This window comes from Coregonus lavaretus (genome assembly GCF_964263955.1).
Source record: "Coregonus lavaretus genome assembly, contig: HAP1_SCAFFOLD_1370, whole genome shotgun sequence".
NCBI classification, from domain to species: Eukaryota; Metazoa; Chordata; class Actinopteri; order Salmoniformes; family Salmonidae; genus Coregonus; species Coregonus lavaretus.
The window spans coordinates 59,389-79,689 of record NW_028161931.1 but is presented as its reverse complement, the minus strand read 5'-3'; positions in this window follow the sequence as shown (position 1 = coordinate 79,689).

Here is a 20,301-nt window from a genome sequence, read left to right as displayed (position 1 = left end):
AGCAGGGTGCTGGGTGTTTCAGACAGCTCCACAGTATAGAGAATCTGTAGCAGGGTGCTGGGTGTTTCAGACAGCTCCACAGTATAGAGAATCTGTAGCAGGGTGCTGGGTGTTTCAGACAGCTCCACAGTATAGAGAATCTGTAGCAGGGTGCTGGGTGTTTCAGACAGCTCCACAGGATAGAGAATCTGTAGCAGGGTGCTGTGTGTTTCAGACAGCTCCACAGTATAGAGAATCTGTAGCAGGGTGCTGGGTGTTTCAGACAGCTCCACAGTATAGAGAATCTTTAGCAGGGTGCTGGGTGTTGTAGACAGCTCCACAGTATAGAGAATCTGTAGCAGGGTGCTGGGTGTTGTAGACAGCTCCACAGTATAGAGAATCTGTAGCAGGGTGCTGGGTGTTTCAGACAGCTCCACAGTATAGAGAATCTGTAGCAGGGTGCTGTGTGTATCAGACAGCTCCACAGTATAGAGAATCTGTAGCAGGGTGCTGGGTGTTTCAGACAGCTCCACAGTATAGAGAATCTGTAGCAGGGTGCTGGGTGTTTCAGACAGCTCCACAGTATAGAGAATCTGTAGCAGGGTGCTGGGTGTTTCAGACAGCTCCACAGTATAGAGAATCTGTAGCGGGGTGCTGTGTGTTTCAGACAGCTCCACAGTATAGAGAATCTGTAGCGGGGTGCTGGGTGTTTCAGACAGCTCCACAGTATAGAGAATCTGTAGCGGGGTGCTGGGTGTTTCAGACAGCTCCACAGTATAGAGAATCTGTAGCAGGGTGCTGGGTGTTTCAGACAGCTCCACAGTATAGAGAATCTGTAGCAGGGTGCTGGGTGTTTCAGACAGCTCCACAGTATAGAGAATCTGTAGCAGGGTGCTGGGTGTTTCAGACAGCTCCACAGTATAGAGAATCTGTAGCAGGGTGCTGGGTGTTTCAGACAGCTCCACAGTATAGAGAATCTGTAGCAGGGTGCTGGGTGTTTCAGACAGCTCCACAGTATAGAGAATCTGTAGCAGGGTGCTGGGTGTTTCAGACAGCTCCACAGTATAGAGAATCTGTAGCAGGGTGCTGGGTGTTTCAGACAGCTCCACAGTATAGAGAATCTGTAGCAGGGTGCTGGGTGTTTCAGACAGCTCCACAGTATAGAGAATCTGTAGCAGGGTGCTGGGTGTTTCAGACAGCTCCACAGTATAGAGAATCTGTAGCAGGGTGCTGGGTGTTTCAGACAGCTCCACAGTATAGAGAATCTGTAGCAGGGTGCTGGGTGTTTCAGACAGCTCCACAGTATAGAGAATCTGTAGCAGGGTGCTGGGTGTTTCAGACAGCTCCACAGTATAGAGAATCTGTAGCAGGGTGCTGGGTGTTTCAGACAGCTCCACAGTATAGAGAATCTGTAGCAGGGTGCTGGGTGTTTCAGACAGCTCCACAGTATAGAGAATCTGTAGCAGGGTGCTGGGTGTTTCAGACAGCTCCACAGTATAGAGAATCTGTAGCAGGGTGCTGGGTGTTTCAGACAGCTCCACAGTATAGAGAATCTGTAGCAGGGTGCTGGGTGTTTCAGACAGCTCCACAGTATAGAGAATCTGTAGCAGGGTGCTGGGTGTTTCAGACAGCTCCACAGTATAGAGAATCTGTAGCAGGGTGCTGGGTGTTTCAGACAGCTCCACAGTATAGAGAATCTGTAGCAGGGTGCTGGGTGTTGTAGACAGCTCCACAGTATAGAGAATCTGTAGCAGGGTGCTGGGTGTTTCAGACAGCTCCACAGTATAGAGAATCTGTAGCAGGGTGCTGGGTGTTTCAGACAGCTCCACAGTATAGAGAATCTGTAGCGGGGTGCTGGGTGTTGTAGACAGCTCCACAGTATAGAGAATCTGTAGCAGGGTGCTGGGTGTTTCAGACAGCTCCACAGTATAGAGAATCTGTAGCAGGGTGCTGGGTGTTTCAGACAGCTCCACAGTATAGAGAATCTGTAGCAGGGTGCTGGGTGTTTCAGACAGCTCCACAGTATAGAGAATCTGTAGCAGGGTGCTGTGTGTTTCAGACAGCTCCACAGTATAGAGAATCTGTAGCAGGGTGCTGGGTGTTTCAGACAGCTCCACAGTATAGAGAATCTGTAGCAGGGTGCTGGGTGTTTCAGACAGCTCCACAGTATAGAGAATCTGTAGCAGGGTGCTGGGTGTTTCAGACAGCTCCACAGTATAGAGAATCTGTAGCAGGGTGCTGGGTGTTTCAGACAGCTCCACAGTATAGAGAATCTGTAGCAGGGTGCTGGGTGTTTCAGACAGCTCCACAGTATAGAGAATCTGTAGCAGGGTGCTGTAGACAGCTCCACAGTATAGAGAATCTGTAGCAGGGTGCTGGGTGTTTCAGACAGCTCCACAGTATAGAGAATCTGTAGCAGGGTGCTGGGTGTTTCAGACAGCTCCACAGTATAGAGAATCTGTAGCAGGGTGCTGGGTGTTTCAGACAGCTCCACAGTATAGAGAATCTGTAGCAGGGTGCTGTAGACAGCTCCACAGTATAGAGAATCTGTAGCAGGGTGCTGGGTGTTTCAGACAGCTCCACAGTATAGAGAATCTGTAGCAGGGTGCTGTAGACAGCTCCACAGTATAGAGAATCTGTAGCAGGGTGCTGGGTGTTTCAGACAGCTCCACAGTATAGAGAATCTGTAGCAGGGTGCTGGGTGTTTCAGACAGCTCCACAGTATAGAGAATCTGTAGCAGGGTGCTGGGTGTTTCAGACAGCTCCACAGTATAGAGAATCTGTAGCAGGGTGCTGGGTGTTTCAGACAGCTCCACAGTATAGAGAATCTGTAGCAGGGTGCTGGGTGTTTCAGACAGCTCCACAGTATAGAGAATCTGTAGCAGGGTGTTTCAGACAGCTCCACAGTATAGAGAATCTGTAGCAGGGTGCTGGGTGTTTCAGACAGCTCCACAGTATAGAGAATCTGTAGCAGGGTGCTGGGTGTTTCAGACAGCTCCACAGTATAGAGAATCTGTAGCAGGGTGTTTCAGACAGCTCCACAGTATAGAGAATCTGTAGCAGGGTGCTGGGTGTTTCAGACAGCTCCACAGTATAGAGAATCTGTAGCAGGGTGCTGGGTGTTTCCTGTAGCAGGGTGCTGGGTGTTTCAGACAGCTCCACAGTATAGAGAATCTGTAGCAGGGTGCTGGGTGTTGTAGACAGCTCCACAGTATAGAGAATCTGTAGCAGGGTGCTGGGTGTTGTAGACAGCTCCACAGTATAGAGAATCTGTAGCAGGGTGCTGTAGACAGCTCCACAGTATAGAGAATCTGTAGCAGGGTGCTGGGTGTTTCAGACAGCTCCACAGTATAGAGAATCTGTAGCAGGGTGTTTCAGACAGCTCCACAGTATAGAGAATCTGTAGCAGGGTGCTGGGTGCTGTAGACAGCTCCACAGTATAGAGAATCTGTAGCAGGGTGCTGGGTGTTTCAGACAGCTCCACAGTATAGAGAATCTGTAGCAGGGTGCTGGGTGTTTCAGACAGCTCCACAGTATAGAGAATCTGTAGCAGGGTGCTGGGTGTTTCAGACAGCTCCACAGTATAGAGAATCTGTAGCAGGGTGCTGTAGACAGCTCCACAGTATGGAGAATCTGTTGCAGGGTGCTGGGTGTTTCAGACAGCTCCACAGTATAGAGAATCTGTAGCAGGGTGCTGTAGACAGCTCCACAGTATAGAGAATCTGTAGCAGGGTGCTGGGTGTTTCAGACAGCTCCACAGTATAGAGAATCTGTAGCAGGGTGCTGGGTGTTTCAGACAGCTCCACAGTATAGAGAATCTGTGGCAGGGTGCTGGGTGTTTCAGACAGCTCCACAGTATAGAGAATCTGTAGCAGGGTGCTGGGTGTTTCAGACAGCTCCACAGTATAGAGAATCTGTAGCAGGGTGCTGGGTGTTGTAGACAGCTCCACAGTATAGAGAATCTGTAGCAGGGTGCTGGGTGTTGTAGACAGCTCCACAGTATAGAGAATCTGTAGCAGGGTGCTGTAGACAGCTCCACAGTATAGAGAATCTGTAGCAGGGTGCTGGGTGTTTCAGACAGCTCCACAGTATAGAGAATCTGTAGCAGGGTGTTTCAGACAGCTCCACAGTATAGAGAATCTGTAGCAGGGTGCTGGGTGCTGTAGACAGCTCCACAGTATAGAGAATCTGTAGCAGGGTGCTGGGTGTTTCAGACAGCTCCACAGTATAGAGAATCTGTAGCAGGGTGCTGGGTGTTTCAGACAGCTCCACAGTATAGAGAATCTGTAGCAGGGTGCTGGGTGTTTCAGACAGCTCCACAGTATAGAGAATCTGTAGCAGGGTGCTGTAGACAGCTCCACAGTATAGAGAATCTGTTGCAGGGTGCTGGGTGTTTCAGACAGCTCCACAGTATAGAGAATCTGTAGCAGGGTGCTGTAGACAGCTCCACAGTATAGAGAATCTGTAGCAGGGTGCTGGGTGTTTCAGACAGCTCCACAGTATAGAGAATCTGTAGCAGGGTGCTGGGTGTTTCAGACAGCTCCACAGTATAGAGAATCTGTGGCAGGGTGCTGGGTGTTTCAGACAGCTCCACAGTATAGAGAATCTGTAGCAGGGTGCTGGGTGTTTCAGACAGCTCCACAGTATAGAGAATCTGTAGCAGGGTGCTGGGTGTTTCAGACAGCTCCACAGTATAGAGAATCTGTAGCAGGGTGTTTCAGACAGCTCCACATTATAGAGAATCTGTAGCAGGGTGCTGGGTGTTTCAGACAGCTCCACAGTATAGAGAATCTGTAGCAGGGTGCTGGGTGTTTCAGACAGCTCCACAGTATAGAGAATCTGTAGCAGGGTGCTGGGTGTTTCAGACAGCTCCACAGTATAGAGAATCTGTAGCAGGGTGCTGGGTGTTTCAGACAGCTCCACAGTATAGAGAATCTGTAGCAGGGTGCTGGGTGTTTCAGACAGCTCCACAGTATAGAGAATCTGTAGCAGGGTGTTTCAGACAGCTCCACAGTATAGAGAATCTGTAGCAGGGTGCTGGGTGTTTCAGACAGCTCCACAGTATAGAGAATCTGTAGCAGGGTGCTGGGTGTTTCAGACAGCTCCACAGTATAGAGAATCTGTAGCAGGGTGCTGGGTGTTTCAGACAGCTCCACAGTATAGAGAATCTGTAGCAGGGTGTTTCAGACAGCTCCACAGTATAGAGAATCTGTAGCAGGGTGCTGGGTGCTGTAGACAGCTCCACAGTATAGAGAATCTGTAGCAGGGTGCTGGGTGTTTCAGACAGCTCCACAGTATAGAGAATCTGTAGCAGGGTGCTGGGTGTTTCAGACAGCTCCACAGTATAGAGAATCTGTAGCAGGGTGCTGGGTGTTTCAGACAGCTCCACAGTATAGAGAATCTGTAGCAGGGTGCTGTAGACAGCTCCACAGTATAGAGAATCTGTTGCAGGGTGCTGGGTGTTTCAGACAGCTCCACAGTATAGAGAATCTGTAGCAGGGTGCTGTAGACAGCTCCACAGTATAGATAATCTGTAGCAGGGTGCTGGGTGTTTCAGACAGCTCCACAGTATAGAGAATCTGTAGCAGGGTGCTGGGTGTTTCAGACAGCTCCACAGTATAGAGAATCTGTGGCAGGGTGCTGGGTGTTTCAGACAGCTCCACAGTATAGAGAATCTGTAGCAGGGTGCTGGGTGTTTCAGACAGCTCCACAGTATAGAGAATCTGTAGCAGGGTGCTGGGTGTTGTAGACAGCTCCACAGTATAGAGAATCTGTAGCAGGGTGCTGGGTGTTGTAGACAGCTCCACAGTATAGAGAATCTGTAGCAGGGTGCTGTAGACAGCTCCACAGTATAGAGAATCTGTAGCAGGGTGCTGGGTGTTTCAGACAGCTCCACAGTATAGAGAATCTGTAGCAGGGTGTTTCAGACAGCTCCACAGTATAGAGAATCTGTAGCAGGGTGCTGGGTGCTGTAGACAGCTCCACAGTATAGAGAATCTGTAGCAGGGTGCTGGGTGTTTCAGACAGCTCCACAGTATAGAGAATCTGTAGCAGGGTGCTGGGTGTTTCAGACAGCTCCACAGTATAGAGAATCTGTAGCAGGGTGCTGGGTGTTTCAGACAGCTCCACAGTATAGAGAATCTGTAGCAGGGTGCTGTAGACAGCTCCACAGTATAGAGAATCTGTTGCAGGGTGCTGGGTGTTTCAGACAGCTCCACAGTATAGAGAATCTGTAGCAGGGTGCTGTAGACAGCTCCACAGTATAGAGAATCTGTAGCAGGGTTCTGGGTGTTTCAGACAGCTCCACAGTATAGAGAATCTGTAGCAGGGTGCTGGGTGTTTCAGACAGCTCCACAGTATAGAGAATCTGTGGCAGGGTGCTGGGTGTTTCAGACAGCTCCACAGTATAGAGAATCTGTAGCAGGGTGCTGGGTGTTTCAGACAGCTCCACAGTATAGAGAATCTGTAGCAGGGTGCTGGGTGTTTCAGACAGCTCCACATTATAGATAATCTGTAGCAGGGTGTTTCAGACAGCTCCACAGTATAGAGAATCTGTAGCAGGGTGCTGGGTGTTTCAGACAGCTCCACAGTATAGAGAATCTGTAGCAGGGTGCTGGGTGTTTCAGACAGCTCCACAGTATAGAGAATCTGTAGCAGGGTGCTGGGTGTTTCAGACAGCTCCACAGTATAGAGAATCTGTAGCAGGGTGCTGGGTGTTTCAGACAGCTCCACAGTATAGAGAATCTGTAGCAGGGTGCTGTGTGTTTCAGACAGCTCCACAGTATAGAGAATCTGTAGCAGGGTGCTGTAGACAGCTCCACAGTATAGAGAATCTGTAGCAGGGTGCTAGGTGTTTCAGACAGCTCCACAGTATAGAGAATCTGTAGCAGGGTGCTGGGTGTTTCAGACAGCTCCACAGTATAGAGAATCTGTAGCAGGGTGCTGTAGACAGCTCCACAGTATAGAGAATCTGTAGCAGGGTGCTGGGTGTTTCAGACAGCTCCACAGTATAGAGAATCTGTAGCAGGGTGCTGTAGACAGCTCCACAGTATAGAGAATCTGTAGCAGGGTGCTGGGTGTTTCAGACAGCTCCACAGTATAGAGAATCTGTAGCAGGGTGTTTCAGACAGCTCCACAGTATAGAGAATCTGTAGCAGGGTGCTGGGTGCTGTAGACAGCTCCACAGTATAGAGAATCTGTAGCAGGGTGCTGGGTGTTTCAGACAGCTCCACAGTATAGAGAATCTGTAGCAGGGTGCTGGGTGTTTCAGACAGCTCCACAGTATAGAGAATCTGTAGCAGGGTGCTGGGTGTTTCAGACAGCTCCACAGTATAGAGAATCTGTAGCAGGGTGCTGTAGACAGCTCCACAGTATAGAGAATCTGTTGCAGGGTGCTGGGTGTTTCAGACAGCTCCACAGTATAGAGAATCTGTAGCAGGGTGCTGTAGACAGCTCCACAGTATAGAGAATCTGTAGCAGGGTGCTGGGTGTTTCAGACAGCTCCACAGTATAGAGAATCTGTAGCAGGGTGCTGGGTGTTTCAGACAGCTCCACAGTATAGAGAATCTGTGGCAGGGTGCTGGGTGTTTCAGACAGCTCCACAGTATAGAGAATCTGTAGCAGGGTGCTGGGTGTTTCAGACAGCTCCACAGTATAGAGAATCTGTAGCAGGGTGCTGGGTGTTTCAGACAGCTCCACAGTATAGAGAATCTGTAGCAGGGTGCTGGGTGTTTCAGACAGCTCCACAGTATAGAGAATCTGTAGCAGGGTGTTTCAGACAGCTCCACAGTATAGAGAATCTGTAGCAGGGTGCTGGGTGTTTCAGACAGCTCCACAGTATAGAGAATCTGTAGCAGGGTGCTGGGTGCTGTAGACAGCTCCACAGTATAGAGAATCTGTAGCAGGGTGCTGGGTGTTTCAGACAGCTCCACAGTATAGAGAATCTGTAGCAGGGTGCTGGGTGTTTCAGACAGCTCCACAGTATAGAGAATCTGTATTAGGGTGCTGGGTGTTGTAGACAGCTCCACAGTATAGAGAATCTGTAGCAGGGTGCTGTAGACAGCTCCACAGTATAGAGAATCTGTAGCAGGGTGCTGGGTGTTTCAGACAGCTCCACAGTATAGAGAATCTGTAGCAGGGTGTTTCAGACAGCTCCACAGTATAGAGAATCTGTAGCAGGGTGCTGGGTGTTTCAGACAGCTCCACAGTATAGAGAATCTGTAGCAGGGTGCTGGGTGTTTCAGACAGCTCCACAGTATAGAGAATCTGTAGCAGGGTGCTGGGTGTTTCAGACAGCTCCACAGTATAGAGAATCTGTAGCAGGGTGTTTCAGACAGCTCCACAGTATAGAGAATCTGTAGCAGGGTGCTGGGTTTTTCAGACAGCTCCACAGTATAGAGAATCTGTAGCAGGGTGCTGGGTGTTTCAGACAGCTCCACAGTATAGAGAATCTGTAGCAGGGTGCTGGGTGTTTCAGACAGCTCCACAGTATAGAGAATCTGTAGCAGGGTGCTAGGTGTTTCAGACAGCTCCACAGTATAGAGAATCTGTAGCAGGGTGCTGGGTGTTTCAGACAGCTCCACAGTATAGAGAATCTGTAGCAGGGTGCTGTAGACAGCTCCACAGTATAGAGAATCTGTAGCAGGGTGCTGGGTGTTTCAGACAGCTCCACAGTATAGAGAATCTGTAGCAGGGTGCTGTAGACAGCTCCACAGTATAGAGAATCTGTAGCAGGGTGCTGGGTGTTTCAGACAGCTCCACAGTATAGAGAATCTGTAGCAGGGTGCTGGGTGTTTCAGACAGCTCCACAGTATAGAGAATCTGTAGCAGGGTGCTGGGTGTTTCAGACAGCTCCACAGTATAGAGAATCTGTAGCAGGGTGCTGGGTGTTTCAGACAGCTCCACAGTATAGAGAATCTGTAGCAGGGTGCTGGGTGTTTCAGACAGCTCCACAGTATAGAGAATCTGTAGCAGGGTGTTTCAGACAGCTCCACAGTATAGAGAATCTGTAGCAGGGTGCTGGGTGTTTCAGACAGCTCCACAGTATAGAGAATCTGTAGCAGGGTGCTGGGTGCTGTAGACAGCTCCACAGTATAGAGAATCTGTAGCAGGGTGCTGGGTGTTTCAGACAGCTCCACAGTATAGAGAATCTGTAGCAGGGTGCTGGGTGTTTCAGACAGCTCCACAGTATAGAGAATCTGTAGCAGGGTGCTGTGTGTTTCAGACAGCTCCACAGTATAGAGAATCTGTAGCAGGGTGCTGTGTGTTTCAGACAGCTCCACAGTATAGAGAATCTGTAGCAGGGTGCTGGGTGTTTCAGACAGCTCCACAGTATAGAGAATCTGTAGCAGGGTGCTGTGTGTTTCCTGTAGCAGGGTGCTGGGTGTTTCAGACAGCTCCACAGTATAGAGAATCTGTAGCAGGGTGCTGGGTGTTTCAGACAGCTCCACAGTATAGAGAATCTGTAGCAGGGTGCTGGGTGTTTCAGACAGCTCCACAGTATAGAGAATCTGTATTAGGGTGCTGGGTGTTGTAGACAGCTCCACAGTATAGAGAATCTGTAGCAGGGTGCTGTAGACAGCTCCACAGTATAGAGAATCTGTAGCAGGGTGCTGGGTGTTTCAGACAGCTCCACAGTATAGAGAATCTGTAGCAGGGTGTTTCAGACAGCTCCACAGTATAGAGAATCTGTAGCAGGGTGCTGTGTGTTTCAGACAGCTCCACAGTATAGAGAATCTGTAGCAGGGTGCTGGGTGTTTCAGACAGCTCCACAGTATAGAGAATCTGTAGCAGGGTGCTGGGTGTTTCAGACAGCTCCACAGTATAGAGAATCTGTAGCAGGGTGCTGGGTGTTTCAGACAGCTCCACAGTATAGAGAATCTGTAGCAGGGTGCTGGGTGTTTCAGACAGCTCCACAGTATAGAGAATCTGTAGCAGGGTGCTGGGTGTTGTAGACAGCTCCACAGTATAGAGAATCTGTAGCAGGGTGCTGGGTGTTTCAGACAGCTCCACAGTATAGAGAATCTGTAGCAGGGTGCTGGGTGTTTCAGACAGCTCCACAGTATAGAGAATCTGTAGCAGGGTGCTGGGTGTTTCAGACAGCTCCACAGTATAGAGAATCTGTAGCAGGGTGTTTCAGACAGCTCCACAGTATAGAGAATCTGTAGCAGGGTGTTTCAGACAGCTCCACAGTATAGAGAATCTGTAGCAGGGTGCTGGGTGTTTCAGACAGCTCCACAGTATAGAGAATCTGTAGCAGGGTGCTGGGTGTTTCAGACAGCTCCACAGTATAGAGAATCTGTAGCAGGGTGCTGGGTGTTTCAGACAGCTCCACAGTATAGAGAATCTGTAGCAGGGTGCTGGGTGTTTCAGACAGCTCCACAGTATAGAGAATCTGTAGCAGGGTGCTGTAGACAGCTCCACAGTATAGAGAATCTGTAGCAGGGTGATGGGTGTTTCAGACAGCTCCACAGTATAGAGAATCTGTAGCAGGGTGCTGGGTGTTTCAGACAGCTCCACAGTATAGAGAATCTGTAGCAGGGTGCTGGGTGTTTCAGACAGCTCCACAGTATAGAGAATCTGTAGCGGGGTGCTGGGTGTTTCAGACAGCTCCACAGTATAGAGAATCTGTAGCAGGGTGCTGCGTGTTGTAGACAGCTCCACAGTATAGAGAATCTGTAGCAGGGTGCTGGGTGTTTCAGACAGCTCCACAGTATAGAGAATCTGTAGCAGGGTGCTGGGTGTTTCAGACAGCTCCACAGCATAGAGAATCTGTAGCAGGGTGCTGGGTTTTTCAGACAGCTCCACAGTATAGAGAATCTGTAGCAGGGTGCTGGGTGTTTCAGACAGCTCCACAGTATAGAGAATCTGTAGCAGGGTGCTGGGTGTTTCAGACAGCTCCACAGTATAGAGAATCTGTAGCAGGGTGCTGGGTGTTTCAGACAGCTCCACAGTATAGAGAATCTGTAGCAGGGTGTTTCAGACAGCTCCACAGTATAGAGAATCTGTAGCAGGGTGCTGGGTGTTTCAGACAGCTCCACAGTATAGAGAATCTGTAGCAGGGTGCTGTGTGTTTCCTGTAGCAGGGTGCTGGGTGTTTCAGACAGCTCCACAGTATAGAGAATCTGTAGCAGGGTGCTGTGTGTTTCAGACAGCTCCACAGTATAGAGAATCTGTAGCAGGGTGCTGTAGACAGCTCCACAGTATAGAGAATCTGTAGCGGGGTGCTGGGTGTTTCAGACAGCTCCACAGTATAGAGAATCTGTAGCAGGGTGCTGGGTGTTTCAGACAGCTCCACAGAATAGAGAATCTGTAGCAGGGTGCTGGGTGTTTCAGACAGCTCCACAGTATAGAGAATCTGTAGCAGGGTGCTGGGTGTTTCAGACAGCTCCACAGTATAGAGAATCTGTAGCAGGGTGCTGGGTGTTTCAGACAGCTCCACAGTATAGAGAATATGTAGCAGGGTGCTGGGTGTTTCAGACAGCTCCACAGTATAGAGAATATGTAGCAGGGTGCTGGGTGTTTCAGACAGCTCCACAGTATAGAGAATCTGTAGCAGGGTGCTGGGTGTTTCAGACAGCTCCACAGTATAGAGAATCTGTAGCAGGGTGCTGGGTGTTTCAGACAGCTCCACAGTATAGAGAATCTGTAGCAGGGTGCTGGGTGTTTCAGACAGCTCCACAGTATAGAGAATCTGTAGCAGGGTGCTGGGTGTTTCAGACAGCTCCACAGTATAGAGAATCTGTAGCAGGGTGCTGGGTGTTTCAGACAGCTCCACAGTATAGAGAATCTGTAGCAGGGTGCTGGGTGTTTCAGACAGCTCCACAGTATAGAGAATCTGTAGCAGGGTGCTGGGTGTTTCAGACAGCTCCACAGTATAGAGAATCTGTAGCAGGGTGCTGGGTGTTTCAGACAGCTCCACAGTATAGAGAATCTGTAGCAGGGTGCTGGGTGTTTCAGACAGCTCCACAGTATAGAGAATCTGTAGCAGGGTGCTGGGTGTTTCAGACAGCTCCACAGTATAGAGAATCTGTAGCAGGGTGCTGGGTGTTTCAGACAGCTCCACAGTATAGAGAATCTGTAGCAGGGTGCTGGGTGTTTCAGACAGCTCCACAGTATAGAGAATCTGTAGCAGGGTGCTGGGTGTTTCAGACAGCTCCACAGTATAGAGAATCTGTAGCAGGGTGCTGGGTGCTGTAGACAGCTCCACAGTATAGAGAATCTGTAGCAGGGTGCTGGGTGTTTCAGACAGCTCCACAGTATAGAGAATCTGTAGCAGGGTGCTGGGTGTTTCAGACAGCTCCACAGTATAGAGAATATGTAGCAGGGTGCTGTGTGTTTCAGACAGCTCCACAGTATAGAGAATCTGTAGCAGGGTGCTGTGTGTTTCAGACAGCTCCACAGTATAGAGAATCTGTAGCAGGGTGCTGGGTGTTTCAGACAGCTCCACAGTATAGAGAATCTGTAGCAGGGTGCTGTGTGTGTCCTGTAGCAGGGTGCTGGGTGTTTCAGACAGCTCCACAGTATAGAGAATCTGTAGCAGGGTGCTGGGTGTTTCAGACAGCTCCACAGTATAGAGAATCTGTAGCAGGGTGCTGGGTGTTTCAGACAGCTCCACAGTATAGAGAATCTGTAGCAGGGTGCTGGGTGTTTCAGACAGCTCCACAGTATAGAGAATCTGTAGCAGGGTGCTGGGTGTTTCAGACAGCTCCACAGTATAGAGAATCTGTAGCAGGGTGCTGGGTGTTTCAGACAGCTCCACAGTATAGAGAATCTGTAGCAGGGTGCTGGGTGTTTCAGACAGCTCCACAGTATAGAGAATCTGTAGCAGGGTGCTGGGTGTTTCAGACAGCTCCACAGTATAGAGAATCTGTAGCAGGGTGCTGGGTGTTTCAGACAGCTCCACAGTATAGAGAATCTGTAGCAGGGTGCTGGGTGTTTCAGACAGCTCCACAGTATAGAGAATCTGTAGCAGGGTGCTGGGTGTTTCAGACAGCTCCACAGTATAGAGAATCTGTAGCAGGGTGCTGGGTGTTTCAGACAGCTCCACAGTATAGAGAATCTGTAGCAGGGTGCTGGGTGTTTCAGACAGCTCCACAGTATAGAGAATCTGTAGCAGGGTGCTGGGTGTTTCAGACAGCTCCACAGTATAGAGAATCTGTAGCAGGGTGCTGGGTGTTTCAGACAGCTCCACAGTATAGAGAATCTGTAGCAGGGTGCTGGGTGCTGTAGACAGCTCCACAGTATAGAGAATCTGTAGCAGGGTGCTGGGTGTTTCAGATAGCTCCACAGTATAGAGAATCTGTAGCAGGGTGCTGGGTGTTTCAGACAGCTCCACAGTATAGAGAATCTGTAGCAGGGTGCTGTGTGTTTCAGACAGCTCCACAGTATAGAGAATCTGTAGCAGGGTGCTGTGTGTTTCAGACAGCTCCACAGTATAGAGAATCTGTAGCAGGGTGCTGGGTGTTTCAGACAGCTCCACAGTATAGAGAATCTGTAGCAGGGTGCTGTAGACAGCTCCACAGTATAGAGAATCTGTAGCAGGGTGCTGGGTGTTTCAGACAGCTCCACAGTATAGAGAATCTGTAGCAGGGTGCTGGGTGTTTCAGACAGCTCCACAGTATAGAGAATCTGTAGCAGGGTGCTGGGTGTTTCAGACAGCTCCACAGTATAGAGAATCTGTATTAGGGTGCTGGGTGTTGTAGACAGCTCCACAGTATAGAGAATCTGTAGCAGGGTGCTGTAGACAGCTCCACAGTATAGAGAATCTGTAGCAGGGTGCTGGGTGTTTCAGACAGCTCCACAGTATAGAGAATCTGTAGCAGGGTGTTTCAGACAGCTCCACAGTATAGAGAATCTGTAGCAGGGTGCTGTGTGTTTCAGACAGCTCCACAGTATAGAGAATCTGTAGCAGGGTGCTGGGTGTTTCAGACAGCTCCACAGTATAGAGAATCTGTAGCAGGGTGCTGGGTGTTTCAGACAGCTCCACAGTATAGAGAATATGTAGCAGGGTGCTGGGTGTTTCAGACAGCTCCACAGTATAGAGAATCTGTAGCAGGGTGCTGGGTGTTTCAGACAGCTCCACAGTATAGAGAATCTGTAGCAGGGTGCTGGGTGTTGTAGACAGCTCCACAGTATAGAGAATCTGTAGCAGGGTGCTGGGTGTTTCAGACAGCTCCACAGTATAGAGAATCTGTAGCAGGGTGCTGGGTGTTTCAGACAGCTCCACAGTATAGAGAATCTGTAGCAGGGTGCTGGGTGTTTCAGACAGCTCCACAGTATAGAGAATCTGTAGCAGGGTGTTTCAGACAGCTCCACAGTATAGAGAATCTGTAGCAGGGTGTTTCAGACAGCTCCACAGTATAGAGAATCTGTAGCAGGGTGCTGGGTGTTTCAGACAGCTCCACAGTATAGAGAATCTGTAGCAGGGTGCTGGGTGTTTCAGACAGCTCCACAGTATAGAGAATCTGTAGCAGGGTGCTGGGTGTTTCAGACAGCTCCACAGTATAGAGAATCTGTAGCAGGGTGCTGGGTGTTTCAGACAGCTCCACAGTATAGAGAATCTGTAGCAGGGTGCTGTAGACAGCTCCACAGTATAGAGAATCTGTAGCAGGGTGATGGGTGTTTCAGACAGCTCCACAGTATAGAGAATCTGTAGCAGGGTGCTGGGTGTTTCAGACAGCTCCACAGTATAGAGAATCTGTAGCAGGGTGCTGGGTGTTTCAGACAGCTCCACAGTATAGAGAATCTGTAGCGGGGTGCTGGGTGTTTCAGACAGCTCCACAGTATAGAGAATCTGTAGCAGGGTGCTGCGTGTTGTAGACAGCTCCACAGTATAGAGAATCTGTAGCAGGGTGCTGGGTGTTTCAGACAGCTCCACAGTATAGAGAATCTGTAGCAGGGTGCTGGGTGTTTCAGACAGCTCCACAGCATAGAGAATCTGTAGCAGGGTGCTGGGTGTTTCAGACAGCTCCACAGTATAGAGAATCTGTAGCAGGGTGCTGGGTGTTTCAGACAGCTCCACAGTATAGAGAATCTGTAGCAGGGTGCTGTAGACAGCTCCACAGTATAGAGAATCTGTAGCAGGGTGCTGTGTGTTTCCTGTAGCAGGGTGCTGGGTGTTTCAGACAGCTCCACAGTATAGAGAATCTGTAGCAGGGTGCTGGGTGTTTCAGACAGCTCCACAGTATAGAGAATCTGTAGCAGGGTGCTGGGTGTTGTAGACAGCTCCACAGTATAGAGAATCTGTAGCAGGGTGCTGTGTGTTTCAGACAGCTCCACAGTATAGAGAATCTGTAGCAGGGTGCTGGGTGTTTCAGACAGCTCCACAGTATAGATAATCTGTAGCAGGGTGCTGGGTGTTTCAGACAGCTCCACAGTATAGAGAATCTGTAGCAGGGTGCTGGGTGTTTCAGACAGCTCCACAGTATAGAGAATCTGTAGCAGGGTGCTGGGTGTTTCAGACAGCTCCACAGTATAGAGAATCTGTAGCAGGGTGCTGGGTGTTTCAGACAGCTCCACAGTATAGAGAATCTGTAGCAGGGTGCAGGGTGTTTCAGACAGCTCCACAGTATAGAGAATCTGTAGCAGGGTGCTGTGTGTTTCAGACAGCTCCACAGTATAGAGAATCTGTAGCAGGGTGCTGTGTGTTTCCTGTAGCAGGGTGCTGTGTGTTTCCTGTAGCGGGGTGCTGTGTGTTTCCTGTAGCAGGGTGCTGGGTGTTTCAGACAGCTCCACAGTATAGAGAATCTGTAACAGGGTGCTGTGTGTTTCCTGTAGCGGGGTGCTGTGTGTTTCCTGTAGCAGGGTGCTGGGTGTTTCAGATAGCTCCACAGTATAGAGAATCTGTAGCAGGGTGCTGGGTGTTTCAGACAGCTCCACAGTATAGAGAATCTGTAGCAGGGTGCTGGGTGTTTCAGACAGCTCCACAGTATAGAGAATCTGTAGCAGGGTGCTGGGTGTTTCAGACAGCTCCACAGTATAGAGAATCTGTAGCAGGGTGCTGGGTGTTTCAGACAGCTCCACAGTATAGAGAATCTGTAGCAGGGTGCTGGGTGTTTCAGACAGCTCCACAGTATAGAGAATCTGTAGCAGGGTGCTGGGTGTTTCAGACAGCTCCACAGTATAGAGAATCTGTAGCAGGGTGCTGGGTGTTTCAGACAGCTCCACAGTATAGAGAATCTGTAGCAGGGTGCTGGGTGTTTCAGACAGCTCCACAGTATAGAGAATCTGTAGCAGGGTGCTGGGTGTTTCAGACAGCTCCACAGTATAGAGAATCTGTAGCAGGGTGCTGGGTGTTTCAGACAGCTCCACAGTATAGAGAATCTGTAGCAGGGTGCTGGGTGTTTCAGACAGCTCCACAGTATAGAGAATCTGTAGCAGGGTGCTGGGTGTTGTAGACAGCTCCACAGTATAGAGAATCTGTAGCAGGGTGTTTCAGACAGCTCCACAGTATAGAGAATCTGTAGCAGGGTGTTTCAGACAGCTCCACAGTATAGAGAATCTGTAGCAGGGTGCTGGGTGTTTCAGACAGCTCCACAGTATAGAGAATCTGTAGCAGGGTGTTTCAGACAGCTCCACAGTATAGAGAATCTGTAGCAGGGTGCTGGGTGTTTCAGACAGCTCCACAGTATAGAGAATCTGTAGCAGGGTGCTGGGTGTTTCAGACAGCTCCACATTATAGAGAATCTGTAGCAGGGTGCTGGGTGTTTCAGACAGCTCCACAGTATAGAGAATCTGTAGCAGGGTGCTGGGTGTTTCAGACAGCTCCACAGTATAGAGAATCTGTAGCAGGGTGCTGGGTGTTTCAGACAGCTCCACAGTATAGAGAATCTGTAGCAGGGTGCTGGGTGTTTCAGACAGCTCCACAGTATAGAGAATCTGTAGCAGGGTGCTGGGTGTTTCAGACAGCTCCACAGTATAGAGAATCTGTAGCAGGGTGCTGGGTGTTTCAGACAGCTCCACAGTATGTGGTCCTCTGTAGCTCAGCTGGTAGAGCACGGCGCTTGTAACGCCAAGGTAGTGGGTTCGATCCCCGGCACCACCCATACACAAAAATGTATGCACGCACGACTGTAAGTCGCTTTGGATAAAAGCGTCTGCTAAATGGCATATTTTTTTATTTTATTTTTTTAGCTCCACAGTATAGCCCTGTGGTAGACATGATGACATGATGGCACTGTATTAGCCCAGCTCAGAGGAAATGGACTGCATAAAACAAAAAAAAATTCTATATTCATTTACAGGTTAGTTAAACATGGCCACTCATTGGGCATATTCTATACATGACATTTGTATGGTGCTGCTATGGAGAATGATAATATGGCGAACTGGGAGTGGAACTTGGCCTGTGGAGAATGATAATATGGCGAACTGGGAGTGGAACTTGGCCTGTGGGGAATGATAATATGGGGAACTGGAACTTGGCCTGTGGGGAATGATAATATGGGGAACTGGGAGTGGAACTTGGCCTGTGGGGAATGATAATATGTGGAACTGGGAGTGGAACTTGGCCTGTGGGGAATGATAATATGGGGAACTGGGAGTGGAACTTGGCCTGTGGGGAATGATAATATGGGGAACTGGAACTTGGCCTGTGGGGAATGATAATATGGGCACTGATGTTGGACGGTTAGGCCTGGCTTGCAGTCGGCGTTCCAATTCATGCCAAGCGCACCAGTTTGAGTGTCAAAAACTGCAACGCTGCTCGGTTTCACGCTCAACAGTTTCCCGTGTGTATCAAGAATGGTCCACCACCCAAAGGACATCCAGCCAACTTGACACAACTGTGGGAAGCATCGGAGTCAACATGGTCCATTTCCTGATGAATGGAGGCTGTTTACTGAGGGCTGCAACTCAATATTAGGAAGGTGTTCCTGATGAATGGAGTTCTGTTCTGAGGGCTGCAACTCAATATTAGGAAGGTGTTCCTGATGAATGGAGTTCTGTTCTGAGGGCTGCAACTCACTATTAGGAAGGTGTTCCTGATGAATGGAGTTCTGTTCTGAGGGCTGCAACTCGATATTAGGAAGGTGTTCCTGATGAATGGAGTTCTGTTCTGAGGGCTGCAACTCGATATTAGGAAGGTGTTCCTGATGAATGGAGTTCTGTTCTGAGGGCTGCAACTCAATATTAGGAAGGTGTTCCTGATGAATGGAGGCTGTTCTGAGGGCTGCAACTCGATATTAGGAAGGTGTTCCTGATGAATGGAGTTCTGTTCTGAGGGGCTGCAACTCGATATTAGGAAGGTGTTCCTGATGAATGGAGTTCTGTTCTGAGGGCTGCAACTCAATATTAGGAAGGTGTTCGTGATGTTTGGTACATTCAGTGTATATTATCCATGTCGTTGTTCAGCCACGACTCTGAGAAATGTGTCTCAAATTGTCTTTATAATGTGTTGTTTGTTTTGCATAATAAACCTGATTAGTTTTTTAAATGATGGCTATTTGTCTGTTCCATTTATTGACCTGTGCAAAAACGTGTGGATGTGAACCAATATGCATTGAATTTGAATCTGATAACATCATGTTAGACTCAGATAAATCCGATTATTCAAGAATCAATGACGGACAGCAAGAAATCTACAGATTGTGCCGTTAAATCGAGCGCGGCGTACAGTACGCGCGGCAAACAAACACAAACAACACAACCTGCAGCGTGTTCTCCTAAACTGCTACGATAAATCAAATCTGACGTTAATTTGACAAAAGCTGGATCCCTTCTAGCCATGACCAACTGACTCCGCCTTCACTAAATGAATGGTATATACATATATATATATTACAATACAATAACAAAAACAGGACATCACTACACGTATATTTTATCTGAAGAAACATAAAATAACAAAGTAAAAATTTTTTATCACTACATATGAATTGAGTTACAAAAGTTAAAGTACCTAAAATAAATAAAATGAGGTGAGGGGTTACAATTGTATAAACCTATGATAGAGTTGTAAAAATACAGTAAGAATGTAACTCTATATGCAAACCAATACCTTCAGAACTTACTCAATTAATGAAATCTGATTTGTGCTTTGGAGAACATGTCAATATAGATGCATAATTTGTTAGGTTGTCCCCTGGTGGATAAGAAATGTAATAATACATTCTTAAGAGAACTTTAACTCCAAGAACAAGATCTCTCCTAGAGGGAAATTCTTCTGGAATGCATATACAGTAATCCCTCGTTTATCGCGGGGGTTACGTTCCGAAAATGACCCGCGATAAGTGAAATCCGCGAAATAGAAAACTTTTTTTTTTTTACAATTAGCAACTATTACATGTATACAAATACAGTGACTCACGTGTAGGCCGTTTCGTCGACATTATGGGTTTAGAAGATGTTTGAAATTACAAGATAATTTGGCCAACTTAATGTAAATTTGCCAAGCTGTTTTATGTACGTACACATAACTGCACGAGACGACAAAATGATAGCACAATTCGTAGCATGTTTTGATACAAGAAGCGGGAGTGAGTTTTTAGCGAATCAGAATGCAGAGCACAATGCACCAAAAAAAAAAAAAAATGCATTATGAAAATCCGCGAAATAGCGAATCCGCGATAAGTGAACCGCGAAGTGGCGAGGGATCACTGTATTACTGAAATTGAATGGAAGAAAGCTTGGTTGCTCCCACATAAATTTTGTATATCAAATAAAGAAAAATAAATTCCCTTTAAAATCTTGCACAAAATATACCCTTGCAATAACTTGTCTAAAATAAATAAATAAATAATAAAAAATAAAAATCATGGACTTAAGAGGACATAATTATGCCTTTTCTGTGATAAAGAATGGGAAACTATTATACAAATTTTTATGAGTGTGACTGTGAAGTTATTTTGGAGTGAGTTAAGTATTTCAATGTTTTATTTCATTAATAAGACCCATGTATTTACACTGAAAGATGTAATATGTTATTAAAATGAAAGTAAAACATTTGAGCCGTAAATTTCTTCATTATCTCTGGTAAATGTTATATACACAAAAACAAATATTTGAAAAATCCGACCCCAAATGCTAAATATTTTTTACTTTAAATCCAATGTTTTAATAACATCTCTAGAATTAGTCAATAAAAAAATAAAATAAAAAAAAGATTCTAAATGAAGTGGTTATCCCACTGGCTATCATAAGGTGAATGCACCAATTTGTAAGTCGCTCTGGATAAGAGCGTCTGCTAAATGACGTAAATGTAAAATGTAAATGAACGGTATCCGGGATGACGCAATGACGTTATTGACGTGGCGTGAATGTGAGCGTAATGTGGATAGACGAAAGGTTTGACCAACCACCAACCAGCGCAGCGGATGACGAATA